Source organism: Fukomys damarensis, unplaced genomic scaffold (assembly GCF_012274545.1).
Source record: "Fukomys damarensis isolate Sample0158 unplaced genomic scaffold, DMR_v1.0_HiC HiC_scaffold_25, whole genome shotgun sequence".
NCBI classification, from domain to species: domain Eukaryota; kingdom Metazoa; phylum Chordata; class Mammalia; order Rodentia; family Bathyergidae; genus Fukomys; species Fukomys damarensis.
This window is the reverse complement of record NW_022900937.1, coordinates 17827424-17844288: the sequence shown is the minus strand read 5'-3', so window position 1 is coordinate 17844288 and position 16865 is coordinate 17827424. Positions and strand designations below refer to the sequence as shown.

Below are 16865 nucleotides of genomic sequence, written 5' to 3'. Positions count from 1 at the left end.
CCGATTCCGATGCCCGTCTCGCACGCCCAGCCCAAGCCGAGCTTGCGGCCTACCCCGGACCCAGGGTGCTCGGGACTAGACGCAGAAGCCGGTTGCGAGGCCCTGGGGAAAACGTTTGGAGCAATGGGAAGGCGGATCACATTTTCGTGTTTACTCTAGTTCACATGGGAAAGGGATGCCTTGTTTTAATAGTATTTGGTGTGGTTTTTTTTTTTTTGGTTTTGTTTTGTTTTGTTTGCTGTCTCTACATGAGCTGAGTCGGTAATAAACCGGCCATCCTGCTAGCCTGATTTTTTTTTTTTCCTTCTTAAAAACCAGGCGTGGTGGCACATTCCTGTCTGTAATTTCAGCACTTGGAAAGCTGAGGGAGGAGGACATCAGGATTTCGATGCCAGCCTGAGCCACATAGTAAATTCAAAAGCCAGTCTAAACTACATCGCCAGACCTTGTCTCAAAAAACAGGCAAAAAAACAAAAGTAAATGAACAACATTGCCATTGATACAATCAAAATATACTGATTGTTTTTGCCTTTTGACAAAGGGGCTCATTCTCTCCCAAGGTCACAGACCTTGATGGCCAGAACCACCCCAAGCACTCAGTACAGCCCAGCTATACCACAGATTCGTACATCAAAGGCACGGGGCATTGGGATCCCCGATACACAGACCCCGAGGCTGAGTGGCCGAGGCTACCCAGTTATTTAGTGGCAGATTCAACACTAAAGTGCATCTGGCTGAATCCGTGGCTGGTTGTTAAGTCATCGTGGTGCTGTTCCCCCACAGATGACACGGGCAGGTGCTGTATCTGAGCCGTTGACAGAGTGCTTGGCCAGCTCTATTAATTAAAGGAGCGCAAGCACCTGGCTGGAAGCCACTGAGCCTTGTGTAGGGCTGAAGAGTGGACTCGGGCTTCTGAGTTTTTCTGGAGTATATGCTGGGAACGCCTTCAGGAGGCCGGTCCCTCACTCGGCTTACCTCTGTCAAGTGGCCCTGCATTGGACAGTAAAGATGGAGCCGCAAAAGTAAAAAAAGTGCACAGAGCTGGACCGCGTACAGGCCAGAGGGTAAGGAGGACACACAAAGGATCCTTAGCTCTAGTCCTGGAAGTCCGTTTCCGAGAGCCCAGGGAACAACTAGGAACCAAATTTACACAAAAGCTTCACGTAGCTGCCCACGATACCCTCCAAAGTGACCGTTTCCATCTTTCTTTCACATCTGATTATATGGGGGCCGGCTTTAATTTGCTCTTAATATCTCTCTTTAGCACTTTAGCTTCCAAACTTTCCCCAGATTGGGACAAATAATTTTTTTTTTTTTCCTGGTACCGGGGATCGAACGCAGGACCTTGAGCTTGTGAGGCAGGTGCGCCGCCACTGAGCTAAATTCCCCAGCTCAGAAACATACAATTCATTATTTTTTGTCGGGGGGTACCGTGGATGGAACTCGGGACCTTGTGTGTGCGAGGCAGGCGGTGGAACCACAGAGCTAAATCCCCGGCCTTAGTAACATACAATTTAAAAACTCTCAGTGTTTAAGACAAGAAGTTGTCTGGGTGCCAAGAGGCTGTGCTCTGCCTTTTCCCCGGACCCCAGCTGATAAAGGAGGCTGTCTGGAACAGTGTCGGCCGTCGGCAAAGGAGAGAAACCTTTCTAGAGAGCCCTACACCAGCAATTAGAAGTTCATTCCGGAAGTAGCAATTAGAAGTTCATTCCGGAAGTAATGTGTGTCACTTCCCGCCCTGGCCAGAATGAGTCACGTGACCGCAGGCCAAGCTGCAGGGTGGGGCGGAACAGGAAGTCCGTTTGCACCTCAGTTCCTGAAGGCAGGTTGCTGAGGCCAGAACGGGACTGGTGAGGATGGCAAATGTCGGAGTAGAGACCAATGCGTAATATAGCTTCTCCGAGGCACTTAGAAAGCAACTTAGCAAAGAAAAATAAGTAGCGGTCCAGGAATAAAGCAAGAGCCCACAGGAAAGACTAGATCTACATAGTGAGACCCTGTCTCAAAAAAAGTAAAGAAAAAAAAAAAGAAACAGCTTGGAACACTAACTCTGCTTTCAGGGAAGGGAACCTATGTCGAGTGATACAAGGTAAGCCCAAGGCAAGCTCAGCTCATTCCCATTACCTGTGGTGAAAAGCCAGGCTAGTCCTGTGGTTTTCTGAGGAGATGGCCTGAAAGTGTTACCTGGTTTGGGGGTGCTGGAATCTCCTTCTAGAGGTGGTTTTTAGGCTCTTTTTTATCCTGAACAAAGAATTGGTCAAAACAAGCACAAAATGAATCCAAGTTTTACTTTTATTTAAGATAGGAAAAAAAAAGGGACATGCTTTGCCAAGTGAGGGTGGGCCAAAAAGTAGAAAAAGAAGTATAGGGCCGGGAATTTAGCTCAGTGGTTCCTCTGCCTGCCTCACAATAACAAGGTCCCAAGTTCAGTCCTGGTTAAAAAAAAAAAAAGTACAGTAAGTTCCCAATTTACACAGATGTGAACAGATCTCACATTAGGTACATTCATAATAAGTAGCTCACCATGCATAGTGTACAGTAGTACAGTACTTTCGGGGATTTCCTGTATTTTTATGTGGGTGGCTTTTTAGTTTTGGTGTTTTGGTTTGTTTGTTGTTGTTTTTTTGGTGACAGGGTCTCTGTGTATTCAGGCTGGCCTTGAACTCACTATGTAGCCCAGTCTGGCCTTGAATTCACCTCAGTTCTGCCTCAGCCTTCTTGAGTACTGTTTGTTTGGTGTTTTTATGTTGTACGTTTGTGTCCAAATTGTATGACTCACTTTGCCAGACTTATGAATGAATGTGCCTTTTGAATGTTTGTGCCTTATGAATGTTCTTCCGGAATGGAACTTTTTCATAAATGGGGGTCTAAAGAGTGAAGGGGAGCCGGGCGTGGTGGCACACACCTGTAATCCCAGCATTCGGGAGGCTGAGGCAGAAGGATCACTGTGAGTTCGATACCAGCCTGGGCTACATAGCGAGTTCCAGGTCATTCTTGGCTTCATAGTGAAACCCTGACTCAAAAAACAAACAAACAAACAAGAGTGAAGGGGAGAGCACAGTGGCCAAGAGCTCAATGGTGGCTGTCTTCTATATCTCCCACTCACTCCTCAGGCTGACAAAAGGTCTGGGATGTTCTGTCAGAAACCTCAGAAGAACTGGAGGTAGCACTTTCTGATTGGTTCCAGTTGCAGGGCTTGGGCACCTGTCTCTTGGACCTCCATGATTGACAGTTTACATGCTTTTGCTCAGATGTTTTCCACATCCTAATCTGCCTCAAAAGTACAGATACACTGTCCAGCAGACTTGCGGCCTCCCTTGTGGCCTATTTCCAGCAGAGAACTCAGTGGTGCATTTGCTTTTCTCACCTGGCAACATCAAGGGAATGACTGAGGTTACACAGTGGTACATCCTGGGGTGCACGGACACAGGGGCCTCTGGAGAAAAGGAGGCATAAAGCTATTCAGAGATTGCAGTGACTTGGGCACATAGCAGTGCGGGAACACTAACTGCTGGAGTAAATATACCCTAAGGCAGACACCCACCATTGACTGACCACATCCATTGAGAAAAGTCCAGCAGGACCCAGCATTAACACAGCAAAAACTGGATGTGGAAACAGATTAGGCCCTACTTGGGATTCATTGTCTCCTCACCATAGCTGGTGGATTCCAATCCCACAGGCTCTGTAAAGAAAGCAGTCACTCAACACATGGAGGGTCCTTTTTTTGTTTGTTTGTTTGTTTTTTTTTTTTTTTTTTGCTTTTGCTTTTTTTGGTCTTTATTTTTTTTCTTATCTTTTGCTCTGTTTTTTTTTTTTTCTTTCTCTGTTTTTTTGTTTTTTGTTTTTTGGTTTTTTTTTGGTACTGGGGATCGAATTCGGATCCTTGCACTTGCGAGGCAGGCGGTAGAACCACTGAGTTAAATCCCCTGCCCTTTCTCTGTTATTTTTACCTAATTCGGTGGACTTTTATTTATTCATTTATTTATTAAATTTTTTTTTTGGATACTGGAGATCAAACTCACGACCTTGTGCTTGTAAGGCAGTTGAGTTGCCACTGAGCAAAATCCCTGGCCCTGCTTTCATTTTTTAATTGGATTTTAAATCTCATTTTTCTCTTCTCTTTCTTTACAAATTTTACTTCTTTCATTTTCCCCCTTCACCTTCATTTTAATCATTATTAAGTTTTATTAATCTTTAGCTGTTTAGGTGACTCAGTGCTGCTATTGCTAGATTCTATTGTTAATGATGATATAGTTGTTACTTCCAGTAGATATTCACTGTATGTGAATCTTTGGTTTTATTTGCACCTATATTATTGCAGATCTTTTTATTGTTAAGGATGGGGTGGTTGTAGTTATTGTTTCTTATGGTATGTCAGTAATCAGTCAGTCCTTGGTTCTATTATTGCTGATTTCTTTTCTATATTCAGTGGTAGCATAGTTGTTTCTTTTAATTACTTTTCACTATGTGCCAGTATCTAGTCTTTGTATCATCAACAGTGATTTGTTTTCTCCTCTCTGTGTGGTGCTGAAATCAAGTCCCTAGAATGTTGGACACTAAGACCTCCAAATATTATTCTAAGAAGACTTCCAGGTATTTGGGGTACAAACACCAAATGTCAGTACACATCATAGGAGACCAAACCTAACTAATGGGATATCCACAGTAGGGCCAGAGTTTCTCTACTCCAGTTGAGGCACAGCACAAACACAATAGAGACAACTCACAGAGCAAAAACAATAGAAACATGAGAAAGCAAGGCAGAAGATGTCCCCAAATCCCTTACTCCCCAAAAGCTGATCTTACAGACCCTGAAGTGTAGGAGAAGTCAGCAAAGAACTAAATACCAAATGGTTAAAACGTTCGAAGAGATAAAAGAAGCCTATAAGTAAATGCATAAGATGTTCAGTAAGTTCAGAGAAGATTTAAACAGGTAGAGGATTTTACCAATAAAGTGTTAGGTGAGCTTAAAGAAGAGTCAAACAATAAACCAACTGAATTAAGCAAGACAATGCCAAATTTGAATGGCTACTTGGGAAAAGAGAAAATATGTAAAGAAAGCAAGCAGAGATCGTTGATATGAAAAATTCAGTGGAAAGTGTGAGCAGCAGACTTGTCCAATGTGAGGACAGTGTCAGAAGCAGGAGACAAAATGGATGCAGTAGACCATAAACCCAGTGATGCTCTAAAATTGGCAAGACACCAGGCAAGCTGGATCCCAAGGGAAAAAAACCAACCTCAGAATTGTAGAAATAAAGGAAAAATTAGAAGATGAATCAATTAAATGAATTCATTAAAATCATAGCTGAAAAATTTCCAAATGTGGGGAAATAATTCATTAAGTAGAAGAGGCATATAAAACCCCAAATAGACACAACCAGAAAACAACCTCTGTACAACACATAATCAAAATTCCAGAAATTCAACAAAAGGAGTGAATGTAAAAGCTGTTAGAGAAAAACAGTAAGTATGCTATAAAGGCAAACCCATCAGAGTAACTGGATTTCTCAGCCCAGACCTTAAAGGCCAGAAAAGCCTGGAGCAAAGTTTTTCAAGCCCTAAAAGAAAACAGTTGTGCTGGGTATAGTGGTGCACATCTGTAATTCTAGGGCTTAGTAGGCTGAGGCAGGAGGATCTCAGTGAGTGTGAGCCCAGCCTGGGCTACACAGTGAGTTGAAGGCCAGCCTGGACTACATAGTAAAACCCTGTCCCAAAAAAGAATGAAGATGTGATGTGTATGTGTGTGTGTGTGTTTGTGTGTGTGTGTGTATTCCACACAAAATATTATGTACTGCAAATGTGTACTAATAAAAAAAAATGATAGAGAACTAAAGATTTTCCATGATTTCCCTAAATAATTACATGACCACTAAACCAACATTGCAGAAAATACTTAATGGGATCCTAGACAGAGACAGGGAGGCCACCAGCTCCACAGTACCCAAAGGAAAGTACACATTTGATGGGGAGAGGAATTAGACAAAAATTAAAAATAAAGATAATGCCATAGTAGTATTCAATAACCACCGTACAATAACATTACAATAATACTGCTCCATGTCAATGGCCTCAACTTCTCAATAAAAAGACAGTCTAGCAGATTGGCTAAAAATGAAATAAAAAATTGCCTATAGAAGACCATCCAAAAGGAAAGGCATACGCTGAAATTGAAAGATGATCCAAGGAGACAAAGATGGCTATTACATACTGGTAAAAGGAACAATTCAACAGGAACTGTAAATATCTATGGACCAAATGTCAGTGGACTCAGTTTCTTTCTTTTAGTCTTTGAGACAAGATGTTGCTTTGTAATTCAGGCTGGCCTTGAATTCACTATGGAGCCCAGGCTGTCCTCAAATTTCCATGCAATCCTCTTGCCTCAGCCTCCTGAATATATGGGCCACCATGCCCAGCCCAGCCACTATATCGAGCCCAGGGTACCCAATTTCTTAAAACAAAAATTACTGGATTTAGAAGGACAGATAGGACTTAAAACAAAAATTATAGGACTTGACACCAAAGCAATCATGGGGGGACTTCAATACCCCACTCTCAAAATTAGGTTACCCAGACAAAAAAATAAACAAAGAGACATCAGTTAGACCACACTGTTGAACAGATGGACTTAACAAATTCCTGTAGAGGGTTTCATCTAACAACAGCAGAATACACATTTTTCTCAATAACACATGGAACTTTTTGAAACTAGACCATATCTTAGGGCATAAAGCATGCTTAAGAAAGTACTAAAGAATTGAAATAATCCACTGCATACTATTGGATGATAGTGGAATGAAGATGGAAATCCACAGTAAAAGAATCCACAGAAATTATAGAAATGGTTTTTAGGTAATGCGTTATCAAATAATCAATGGATCACAGAAGAAATCAGGGAGAAGTAAAACAGTTCCCAGAATCAAATGACAGTGGAAGCATAACATACTGAAACCTGTGGGACACAGAGCATCCCGAGAGCGAAGATTAGAGCCATAAATGCACCCATAAAAGGAATGCAGTGATCCCAAATAAATAACCTAATGGTGCATCTCAAGGACGTAGAAAGATAAGAACAGTCCAAATCTGAAACTAATAGGAGGAAAGAAACTACAAGATCAGAGCAAAATTAATGAAATTGAAGTTAAAAAAAAAAAAACCAATACAAAGGATCAGTGAACCAGAGGGCGGGTTCTTTGAAAGGACGGGAAAGGGGACTTGGGGAGAAGGGAGGTTGGAGGGAGCGGCAGGGGAAGTAAAAGGATCAAGATGCGATATGTATGTACCACTGCCCCCACCATGAATGTGTTTACTATTTTCACAGCAATATACCAAGAAAAAGTTGGAAAGAGGGTCCATACGGAAGGCTACCAGGTAGAGTGCCTCTGCCCAACCCTGTGGCCCCAAATCAGTCTGTTCCGCCACCACCCTAACCCTTGCGCTTGGGACTGTCCCAGCTCAGTCCGCAGTGTGGTCTCTCCACGTCCCGCATGCCGATGAACCACCAGGCCAGGGTCCATTGTTCCTTCATCCCTAACCCTCACCACAGTACTTCAATATGTGACTTCTTGCGGTGGAGACTGGCTCTCGTCACCAGTCCACATCCTCTTTCTCTTTGGGCGTGCAGATGACACACATGTCCCAGTGTCCCTTGTGCCCGTGACAAGTTGTAGCTGAGTTGTGATGGCACCATTTCCGGCCTGGCCAATGAACCCCCATATATGCTCCCCTCTCCTGTTCCCCAGACCGGGTGCCAGTGACCAAGGGAGCTTGGAAGCCAGCACTGAAGGTGGCAGGACCCTTGCCACCGCCACCAACGTGGGTCCCTGATGGACCTCACTCAGGAGCATCCGCAGCAGACTCCTGTAAGGAAGAAATAAACTTTTGTTACAGCAGCTACTGCCACTCTGATCCATCCTAACTTTGTGAAGGGGTTAAGGATGTTGTTCAAGAGTTGCAAGAGTTTGTTCAACCCCCACCCCAGTAGATATTAAACCTCCTTAGAAAGCTGCTCAGTGAGTGCACATGGGCAGTCCGACACCCAGAGGACAGAGTGTGGTGACTTTTTGGCATGCTGTTGCTGATGACAATCTGACCGTGGCTTGGTTTCCACGCCTGTGGCTCCAGGATTTCCAGGCTGAGCAACGGTGTCCTTATGGGGTAGGGGGTGGGGCACACTTGGAGCATTGATGCGCCCCCTGTGGATGCGCCTTGGGGTGCAGGCATCAGCATCTGCTGGATCACAATCGGAAGTTCTCATCTAAAAATCAGCCCAGGGAGGTGGGGCATCTTTTAAAAAGGGCTGAGTGGGCAGGAGGTTAAATGTGTAAAAGCAGTTCCAGCCAGGTGTGGTGGTGCATGTCTATAATCCCAGCAGTTGGGAGTCTGAGGCAGGAGGATTGCCATGAGTTCAAGGCCAGCCTGGAGTACATAGTAAGTTCAAGGTTACTCTGAACTACATAGCTGTCTCAAAAAAGAAAAAAATTCCAGAAAATGAGCTCTTAAGCACTATAGTGGGTTATAGAAGCAAGCTTGGAAATATTCTGTATTTTTTTTTTTTGTAGCAGCGATCGAACTCGGGTCCCTGCACTTGCAAGGCAGGCTGCGGCACCACTGAGCTAAATCCCCAGCAATATTCTGTATTTTAATATTAAATAAAAACATAAAAGCACAATGTGTTTGTTGCAATGCATGCAAACAATTTAGAGGGGTGCTAAGGAAGAACACTGAAGTTCTGTCTTGATCCAAGGTCTGCGCTCAGATTTACTGTGGTCGATGTGCACCCTAAGCCACTAAGAATAACCCGAGGTCTGCAGTTCCACGCAGAGCCCATCAATGGATGCGGCACCAGCTAATTATAACCAGTGTTACTCAGGCCTTCCTGGGGGCCAGGCACTGACCTCAGCACTTTCTGCATTTTCTCCCTGAGTCCTCTCACAGTGCCTTGGCTCAGTAGCAAGGACACTTCCCTGGAAAGGGGTATGAAGGGAGAAGGCTTGAAGTGAGTGTCCCAGCCCACATACACAGCGCATGGCCAAGCCAGACTGGGACCCCAGGACTTTGGCTGCAGGGTCCGCACAGCGATGACTCAGCAGTGCCACCTTTTAACCAGCGAGTGAGGAGGGTTGGACAATGGGGAAATGGAAATAGTGGCACCCAGGTATTGACCCTGGCCACTTTCCTACCTTCTCCAAGCCTTCGTGATTTCACCTGTGAAATATGGCCAGTGGGACAGGTGTTGCTGGGGCTTGGTATTAATGAATTGATGATTCTAAAGGGCTGTGTAAATAACCCCATTTATCTAAAGAATCAGCTTGCTTTCATTTGTGCTCCATGCTGGTGGAGAATAAATTGTTCCTGAGATTACTTTCCTACTTATTTTGGGGATAATTTAATTTCCTGTATGTTAAAGGCTGTTAATCTTTGATTTTCACTTTTCACAGCAGATAAGATGGCTCTCTGGTGCCATTCTAAATGCCCTGGGAATTTCTATAACCCGCTTTGCAATGATTACTCTAAAATTTTCTGCTTAACTCTTTTTTTTTTAAAGAGAAAAGCATTTTGGGTTTACACTTGTATAGCTCAGCAATATTTTACTGTAATCTAATCCATCGACAATTTTGTACCTCTACCACTGTGGGGCGCTGTTTCATTAGCCTATATACACATAGACCTATATACATATGAGTGTGTGTGTGTGTATATATATATATATATATATATTTTTTTTTTTTTTTAATGCCTCAGTTAAAGTCCCTTTCGTGCAAATATCTGAGTGGTGAAAACTTGACCTTTCACATACCTTCACTAAATTACATCCAATTACTTGAGACAAGAGACAAACACTGATTAATTCAGAAAAGAAAAAAAATCCTTTAAGTCTTGAGGTAGATGAGTAGAAAATTCAGTTATGTAAATTGCCCTTTATCATTTGAAAATAGAAACTTTAATATTGTGGTTTAATATTTTTGTATTGATGTTATTTGATGAAATTAAATTTTCATCTATATTGTAGGATTATTATTATTATTACCAGCCAAGGTAGTTAAATCACTGATGGGTGTAGGATACATTTTTCTGTTTATTTTGCTACTACGTCTGTTTGAATTTGGGAGCCAAAACCCTTTTTATATCCATTTTTAAAAATTTTTGTTAAGTTTATTGGTCTACGATAAAGTTACATTCATCGTTGGGATCTTGTACATTTACGTGTCTGTCAGTATCTTTTTTGTTGTTGTTGTTACCAGGGATCGAACTCAGGTCCTTGCATTTACAAGGCAGATGGCGGAACCACTGAGGTAAATTCCCAGCCCACGTTTACATGTCTTATCTTGGTTCTTATTTTTCCCCATTCCCCAGCCCTTCCTTCAGCCCCTCCACCTTTCCCTGTTTACAAAGACATTGTTTCCTTTTCACATATTTTTTCTTTTCCCTTTTTCCCTTTCCTCTACCCATCCCACTTCCTCTACTGCTTCAGACCTTTTCTTCCTATTACACAATATCAATTATACATCTTGATCCTTATTTGCACTTTTAGTTTTTCACACCAGAGAAACTTTGGTATTTAGATGTGTGACTTACTAATTTCAGTTGAGTATGGCCTCAACGTGCATCCACTTAGCTATAAATATTTTCCTATGCTGATATCTTCAAGAGTTCTAACTTATCTTTCAGCAACTTTAGTGTTTCTGTTTTAATATTTATATCTTTAATTCACTTTGATTTTAGTTTAGTGCATGGTGAAAGATAAGGGTCTGGTTTTAATCTTTGGCAGGTTGAAATCCAGTTTTTCCAATACCATTTATTAAAGAGGCTGTCTTTCCTCCACTGAGGATGGTTGGCTCCTTTGTCAAAGATGAGGTAGCTGAGTACATCTGGAGCTGTTTCTGTATCTTCCAATCTATTCCACTGATCCTCAGGTCTATTTCTTTGCTATTACCATGCTGTTTTTTTTTTTTTTAATATCCATGTTGATAGACCAGGAGTCCTAAAGCCATGTAATTATGATAGAAAGGTTATGAAAAAATGGAAAAGAGAATAAAAGAGTACTTAGCAGTAGTCCTAAACTTCCAGGTTTTGGATAAGTGTAAACAAGGTATTAGAGTTTTCAATTTTTCTTTTATTTAGTTAATATAAATAAAAGGCATATTAGATGATGCGTAAGAGTTTAGGCATAGAAAGGAAGAAGAAATGAAGGCTAATTTTTGAAATGTTGCTTTGCTTTCTTTACATTAAACCAGAACAAATACAGTATATTTGCTTGGAATTGGACTTGTGTGTGTGTATGTGCATGTATGCGCATGTGTGTGATACTGGGATTTGAACCCAGGGAGTGCAGAGCTACTCCCCAGCCCTTTTTATTTTAATTGTTTATATTTAATCAGGGGCCAGGGATTTAGCTCAGTGGTTCTGCTGCCTGCCTCAAAAGTGCAAGTCCCAAGTTTGATCCCGGTACCAAAAAAAACAAAAAACAAAAAACAAAAATTTGTGTGTGTGTGTGTGTGTGTGTGTGTATGTGTGTGTATTATCAGGGTCTTTCCCATGCTGGCCTCAAACTTTCTATCCTGCTACCTCAGGCTCCAGTGAGTAGCTGGGATTACACTGTGCACCATTGTACTAGGTTATATTTGATTTCTTTCTTTTTTCTTTTTTGAGACAGGGTCTTACTAAGTAGTTCAGCCTAGCTTTGAATTCACTATGTAGCCCAGGTTGGCTTCAAACTTGAAGCAATCCTCTGCATCAGCCTCCCAAGTGCTAGGATTACAGGCATGCACCGCCACACCTGGCCTTCGATTTCTATGCAAAACACAAACACTATACATTTAGTAGCTTAAACTTGATTTCCATATTTCAGAAGTCTGGGCACAGCCAAATTAGATTTTCCACTAAGGGTCTCTGGAGGCTGGAGAATTGTGTCCCTTTTGGAGGTGTGCCATCTTCTGTCAAACTGGCATGGTTGTTGGCTAAATCTAGGTCCTTGTGGTGATCAGACTGTAGCCCCTTAATTTCTTGTTGGTTGCCAGCCAGGGGTGCTCTGTGCTCCTAGAGGCCATTGACCACTCTGAGGGCTCACCTGATTAGGTCAGGCCCACCAAGAATCATCTTCTAGTTTAAGGTCAGCTTATTTGGGGCTCCATCGATTACATTTAAAAATATAGTGTCTGTTAGGATTTTTTTTTTTTTTTTTTTGAGACAACATCTTGCTAGGAAGTTCTGGCTGGCCTTGGCTTTGATCTCATTCTGGAGCCTAGGATGGCCTCAAATTTAAGGAGACCCCTCCTGTGCCAGCCTCCAGAGTGCTGGGATTACAGGCATGTGCTGTCACACCCAGTTATTACTAAGTATTCAAGAGCAGCATACATAAGATTCTTAAAAAGGGAATGGGAGAAGCAGGCCTGTCATCCAGAGCTAGACCAGAATGCATGGCGGAAATGCTGCCTCAGCTCCTTCACAGTCACTCGGTGCTGTTCCTCTTGAGCACTGAATTGCACTGGGCCCAGGGTTCCCTCTGGAGCACTGCATAGATCCCAGGCCTTTGGCGAACACATGCCTGGCATGTGGAGGAGCCAGGGCATCTCGGGGTAGGGGCATCCTTCTTTATTGTACCCTGTTCCTCCCCCAGGGAAGTGAGGCTGTTATCAGAGCCTCCGTCACCAGGTGCCTGGCCCTGGGACCCAGCCCACCTTGACCTCCATGGGCACAGTGATGGGCTGGGCTGTGATGGAGGAACAGCTCCTGCTTGCTATGGTTTCAGTTTTGCTTTGTGGTGCGGGGATGGACCCAGGGCCTCACAGCGAGGCAAGTGCTGTACCGCCTGCTGTCCCCAGCCCCAGCTGAAGTGCTTGAGTGCCGGGTGGGAGTAGGGGGCTTCTCCCGTTGCTTTTCTATTCAATCAGACATTTCAAGAGATATCATTAACAAATATTCTCCGTCCCGGAGAGAAAGGCCTTGGATCTGAGGTGGCTTCCATTGAAACCATCAGGCTGTTGGTATGTTTACAGTTTAGCCTTCATGGCCTCATCTCTTCTGACATGGAGAACAGAAGGCATCTTGATCCCCTTCCAGTTCTACAGACAGCGTTGTTTCATTAGCTGGAGGCATCGCGCTGATCAGAGAGCAGAGCTTCTGCCGCCTCGGAGAGCAGGCTGGTGCCAGTCCCCAGTCAGCAGAGGGAGAGAAGGGCGTTCTATGAACCCCTGGAGCACCATTATTCCCAATTCATGAGACCACAGAAAATAACTGGGCCCCATGTCCTGGTTAGATGCAGAGCGTGTCTATCTTCCCCAGGATTAAGAGCGACTCTGCAAATCCACCAACCCCCGACCCTATTGACACAGGTATTTATGGACTTTGGCTGGTGTGATGTTCATAATACTGAAAACACGGTGTTTCTTTTCCACTGAGATTAAATTCATTATCTTAGTGAAAATGTAAAATAGAGCCAGGCGTGGTGGTACATACCTGTAATCCCAGCACTAGGGAGGCTGAGGCAGGAGGCTCATCTGAGTTCAAGGCCACCCTGTGGTACATAGTGAGGCCCTGTCTCAAAAAAAAAAAAAAAAGAAAATTAGGAAATAAGGTGTATTGTCAATAATATTGTTGATCAGTATTCACTAGACTGTAATAAACTATACCTTTTTTAGTTGTCTTAATGTTTCATCAGTTTCATTACATTGTTAATGTGTGTGTGCTAGCTCTTGGAGTTTCCTGCTTGAGATGACACAGTGACTTCTGCTCACATGTCACTGGTGAAAGCAAGTCCCTTGGTCATGTGATTCCAAGGACAGAAGGAGACCCACCAGAAGTTTTTGGTGAAAGAAGTAGTCACGGCCCATATTCATGCCTTTGTTTGAGTATGTACAATGAAAAGAGGAGAAATAGTTTCAGTCAAGTGGAAAATGTCAGCTGTGATATATCACTGTAATATTGTCACTCTGGAAGTGTGGAATTAATGAAAATAAGACTGTAGACTATATTTATAGAAAATGCTATAGTCACTGAAAAGGATAGTACTAATATCCCCAAGAAATGTTAAATGTAGCTCAGTGTGATGGTGTAGACCTATAATTCCAACACGCCAGGAGGCTGAGGCAGGAGGATTGCAAGTTAGAGCCCAGCTTGGCAACTCAGTAACTTAGCAAGACCCTCTTTCAAAATACAAAACCAAAAAGGCTAGAGATTTGGCTCAATACAAAGGCCCTGGCTTCAATCCCTGGCACACACACAAAAAAAATAAAATAAAATAAAAGAAAAAGAAAAAGTTAAATCTAAGGGCCAAATAGCAGAATACTCCAATATCACTTGTTTAAAAATACACACGTGTATGTTGACGTGTTGTATGTGTGTTTTATGGACACAGGAACATGTCTCCCAGGGTTATTACCAAACAGATAGGCGATAGGATGGGATTTAGATTGCCGTCTGGGGACTCCTACCTTTTCACTTTACTCCTTACTGATCAAACTGCACTGAACAATATCTAAGCACACATTATTTGCTGGATTAGTTTCCCAGGGTGCTGTAAAAGTTTACCACAAACTCGATACAGCAGACATTCCTCTCTCATGTTTCTGGAGACCGGAAGTAAGTCCAAAGCCTGGCTCTGGCTCTCTCCAGGGTTTTGGGGGAGAGCTTGTGCCCGGTCTTTCCCTTCTGGCAGGGAGGCTCTCACATCCTTTTAGCGAATATTTATCAGTACATTTTAGATATACATAATGATAACAGTCATCACAGGGGATTTGTACCCCTACATGATCTATCTTGCCCCTTCTTTATTTTTTTGGTACTGGGGATTGAACTCCGGTCCTTGCGCTTGTGAGGCAGGTGGCAGAACTGCTGAGCTAAATCTTCAGTACATTTTAGATATACATAATGATAACAGTCATCACAGGGGATTTGTACCCCTACATGATCTATCTTGCCGCTTCTTTATTTTTTTGGTACTGGGGATTGAACTCCGGTCCTTGCGCTTGTGAGGCAGGCGGCAGAACCGCTGAGCTGAATGCCCGGCCCTATCTTGCCCCTTCTTTATTCCCATTCCCCGTCCCCACAGGTCCCCTCCCTGCCCTATGTACAGAAGCTTTGTCCATTTTTTCTTCCGTTCACTCCCTCTTTTTTCAATCCCTCCCTTCCTTTCTCCCTCTCTCCTCCCTGTTCCCCTTCCCATTTGAACATTTTCTTCCCATTTCCCAATATGTCACTCTCTTGTGACACGGTCACTGGACTTTGGACCCACCAGGATGACCCAAGATACCTTGTCATCTCACCATCCTTTGTCTAATTGTATCCACAAAGGCTCTTCTTCAATGAGGGCATGACCAGAGTCCAGAGTCCAGAGTTTAGCATGTCGACACATTCCCCCTATGACACTCATGTAAAAAATAAAAATAAACAGGAAAAGATTGAAAAAATAATTAGCAATAATACTTTTAAGAGGGAAAGATTTCAAAATAGTTTGAAAAAGCATTAGAACCGTAGGTGGAGCATGTTTGTAATCCCAGCCCTCAGGAGGCTGAGGCAGGAGAATCCTCACAAGCTAGAGGCCAGCCTGGGCTACATAGTGAGACTCTGTCTCAAAACAAAACAAAACAAGACCCCCCCAAAAAAAACAGAGGAAGTGAAGGGCATGTGGGGGACAGTTTTCAAGCTGGGGAAGGAGGGTGCTGCTATCTCAGCCTTAAGTTCTAACTACAGAGACACGAACCTTGTCTGCACACAACACAGTGCTTCCCTGGAAAACACATTTCTGGCACAGATTCCTAGAACTCAGAAACTGCCTTTTCCCCAAGAAGCAACAGGATTGAGCACAGGTTGCAAGCTTGGGCCAGTTTCAGGCCTCTGAGGTGTCTTATTTCATCTCTGCTATGTTGAAAAAAATTTTCGATATACTTGTCAACTCTTCTCACATAGGAATGTGGGCCTTGGCTTCTGGTCTGCGGCTCTGGGCCGTGCTCACGTGTGGCAAGTGTTGCTGAGCAGGGCAGGGACTGGTCATGTCCTTTGGCCCCTGGTTCTCGGGCTGCCCCCTCATTTACCCGCCCTGGGGCCCCTGCTGGGTCTCGGGGTTGCAAAGCCACGATGAACAGAACCCAAATCCCTTCGCTGCCCAGGAGTCCCATAAGTGATGGGTTAAGTGGGCCTGCGTGGGCTGCTGGGAACCTACAGTCTCTCGTTTCCAGGGGAAAAAATGTATTCTAAGTTCCAAAGAGCCAGAAAATGAACTTGAAGGTTGTCACCTGCTCTTACGCTGGTGACTACTACAGTAATGTTTTACAGTCTCCCTAACAAGAAACGGAACAAGTACGCCTCGGGTTGCAGACTTTCATTCCCACGGGCTGCTGGGCAGTGAGGCCCATTCTGTTTCCCAGCCGGTGAGCAGGGGCCGCAGACCTGCTTCCCCTCCGCGCGCCAAGCCCGCCCTCCTCATCCCAGCTGGGGGATTTGTTAAATTAGGAGCCTAAATTGCGCCCCCTGTTGGGCCGTGAGAGGCACCTGAAAGGGACGGCCTTGCCGGCAGCTGCGTGGATTTGGGGCTCTCAGAAGGCTGTTGAACTAATCCTGCTTGAGTCATTGAAGTCAGAGGAAGTGGAGGCTTTGGGGTGGGTGGCAGGGAGTGTTACTGCGACTCACGTAAAAAGTAAAACGTGGTGCACTGGTAGAGTGTTTCCCTAGTGTGCTTGAGACCCTGGGTTCATTGCCTAGCACTGCAAAATCAAACCAGACGGAAACAAACCCCAGAGAAAGCCGTGAGCAGTGCCTGCCTCTTGGAGCCTTCTGCTTGCTGGAGTATGGACCCCGCGGTGAGACATTCACAGCGGCCTGGGGCTCCGTGGAACAGGTGAGAGTCCCGGGAGTGGCCAGCAGCATTC

The 16865-nt window shown here is 44.0% G+C and overlaps 1 long non-coding RNA gene across 3 annotated transcripts; it reads left to right on the top strand.

Moving 5' to 3' along the window:
* The first annotated feature begins 747 nt into the window (after positions 1-747).
* Positions 748-8365, top strand: LOC117283379. Of its 3 annotated transcripts, none has more exons than XR_004514351.1 (3): positions 748-1064; positions 7322-7371; positions 7743-8365. It is a non-coding gene; the product is annotated as an uncharacterized LOC117283379 (long non-coding RNA). The 3 variants fall into 3 exon arrangements; XR_004514350.1 differs by lacking the exon at positions 748-1064 and adding an exon at positions 1464-2089; XR_004514352.1 differs by lacking the exon at positions 748-1064 and adding an exon at positions 4434-4596.
* Positions 8366-16865: the final 8500 nt, after the last annotated feature.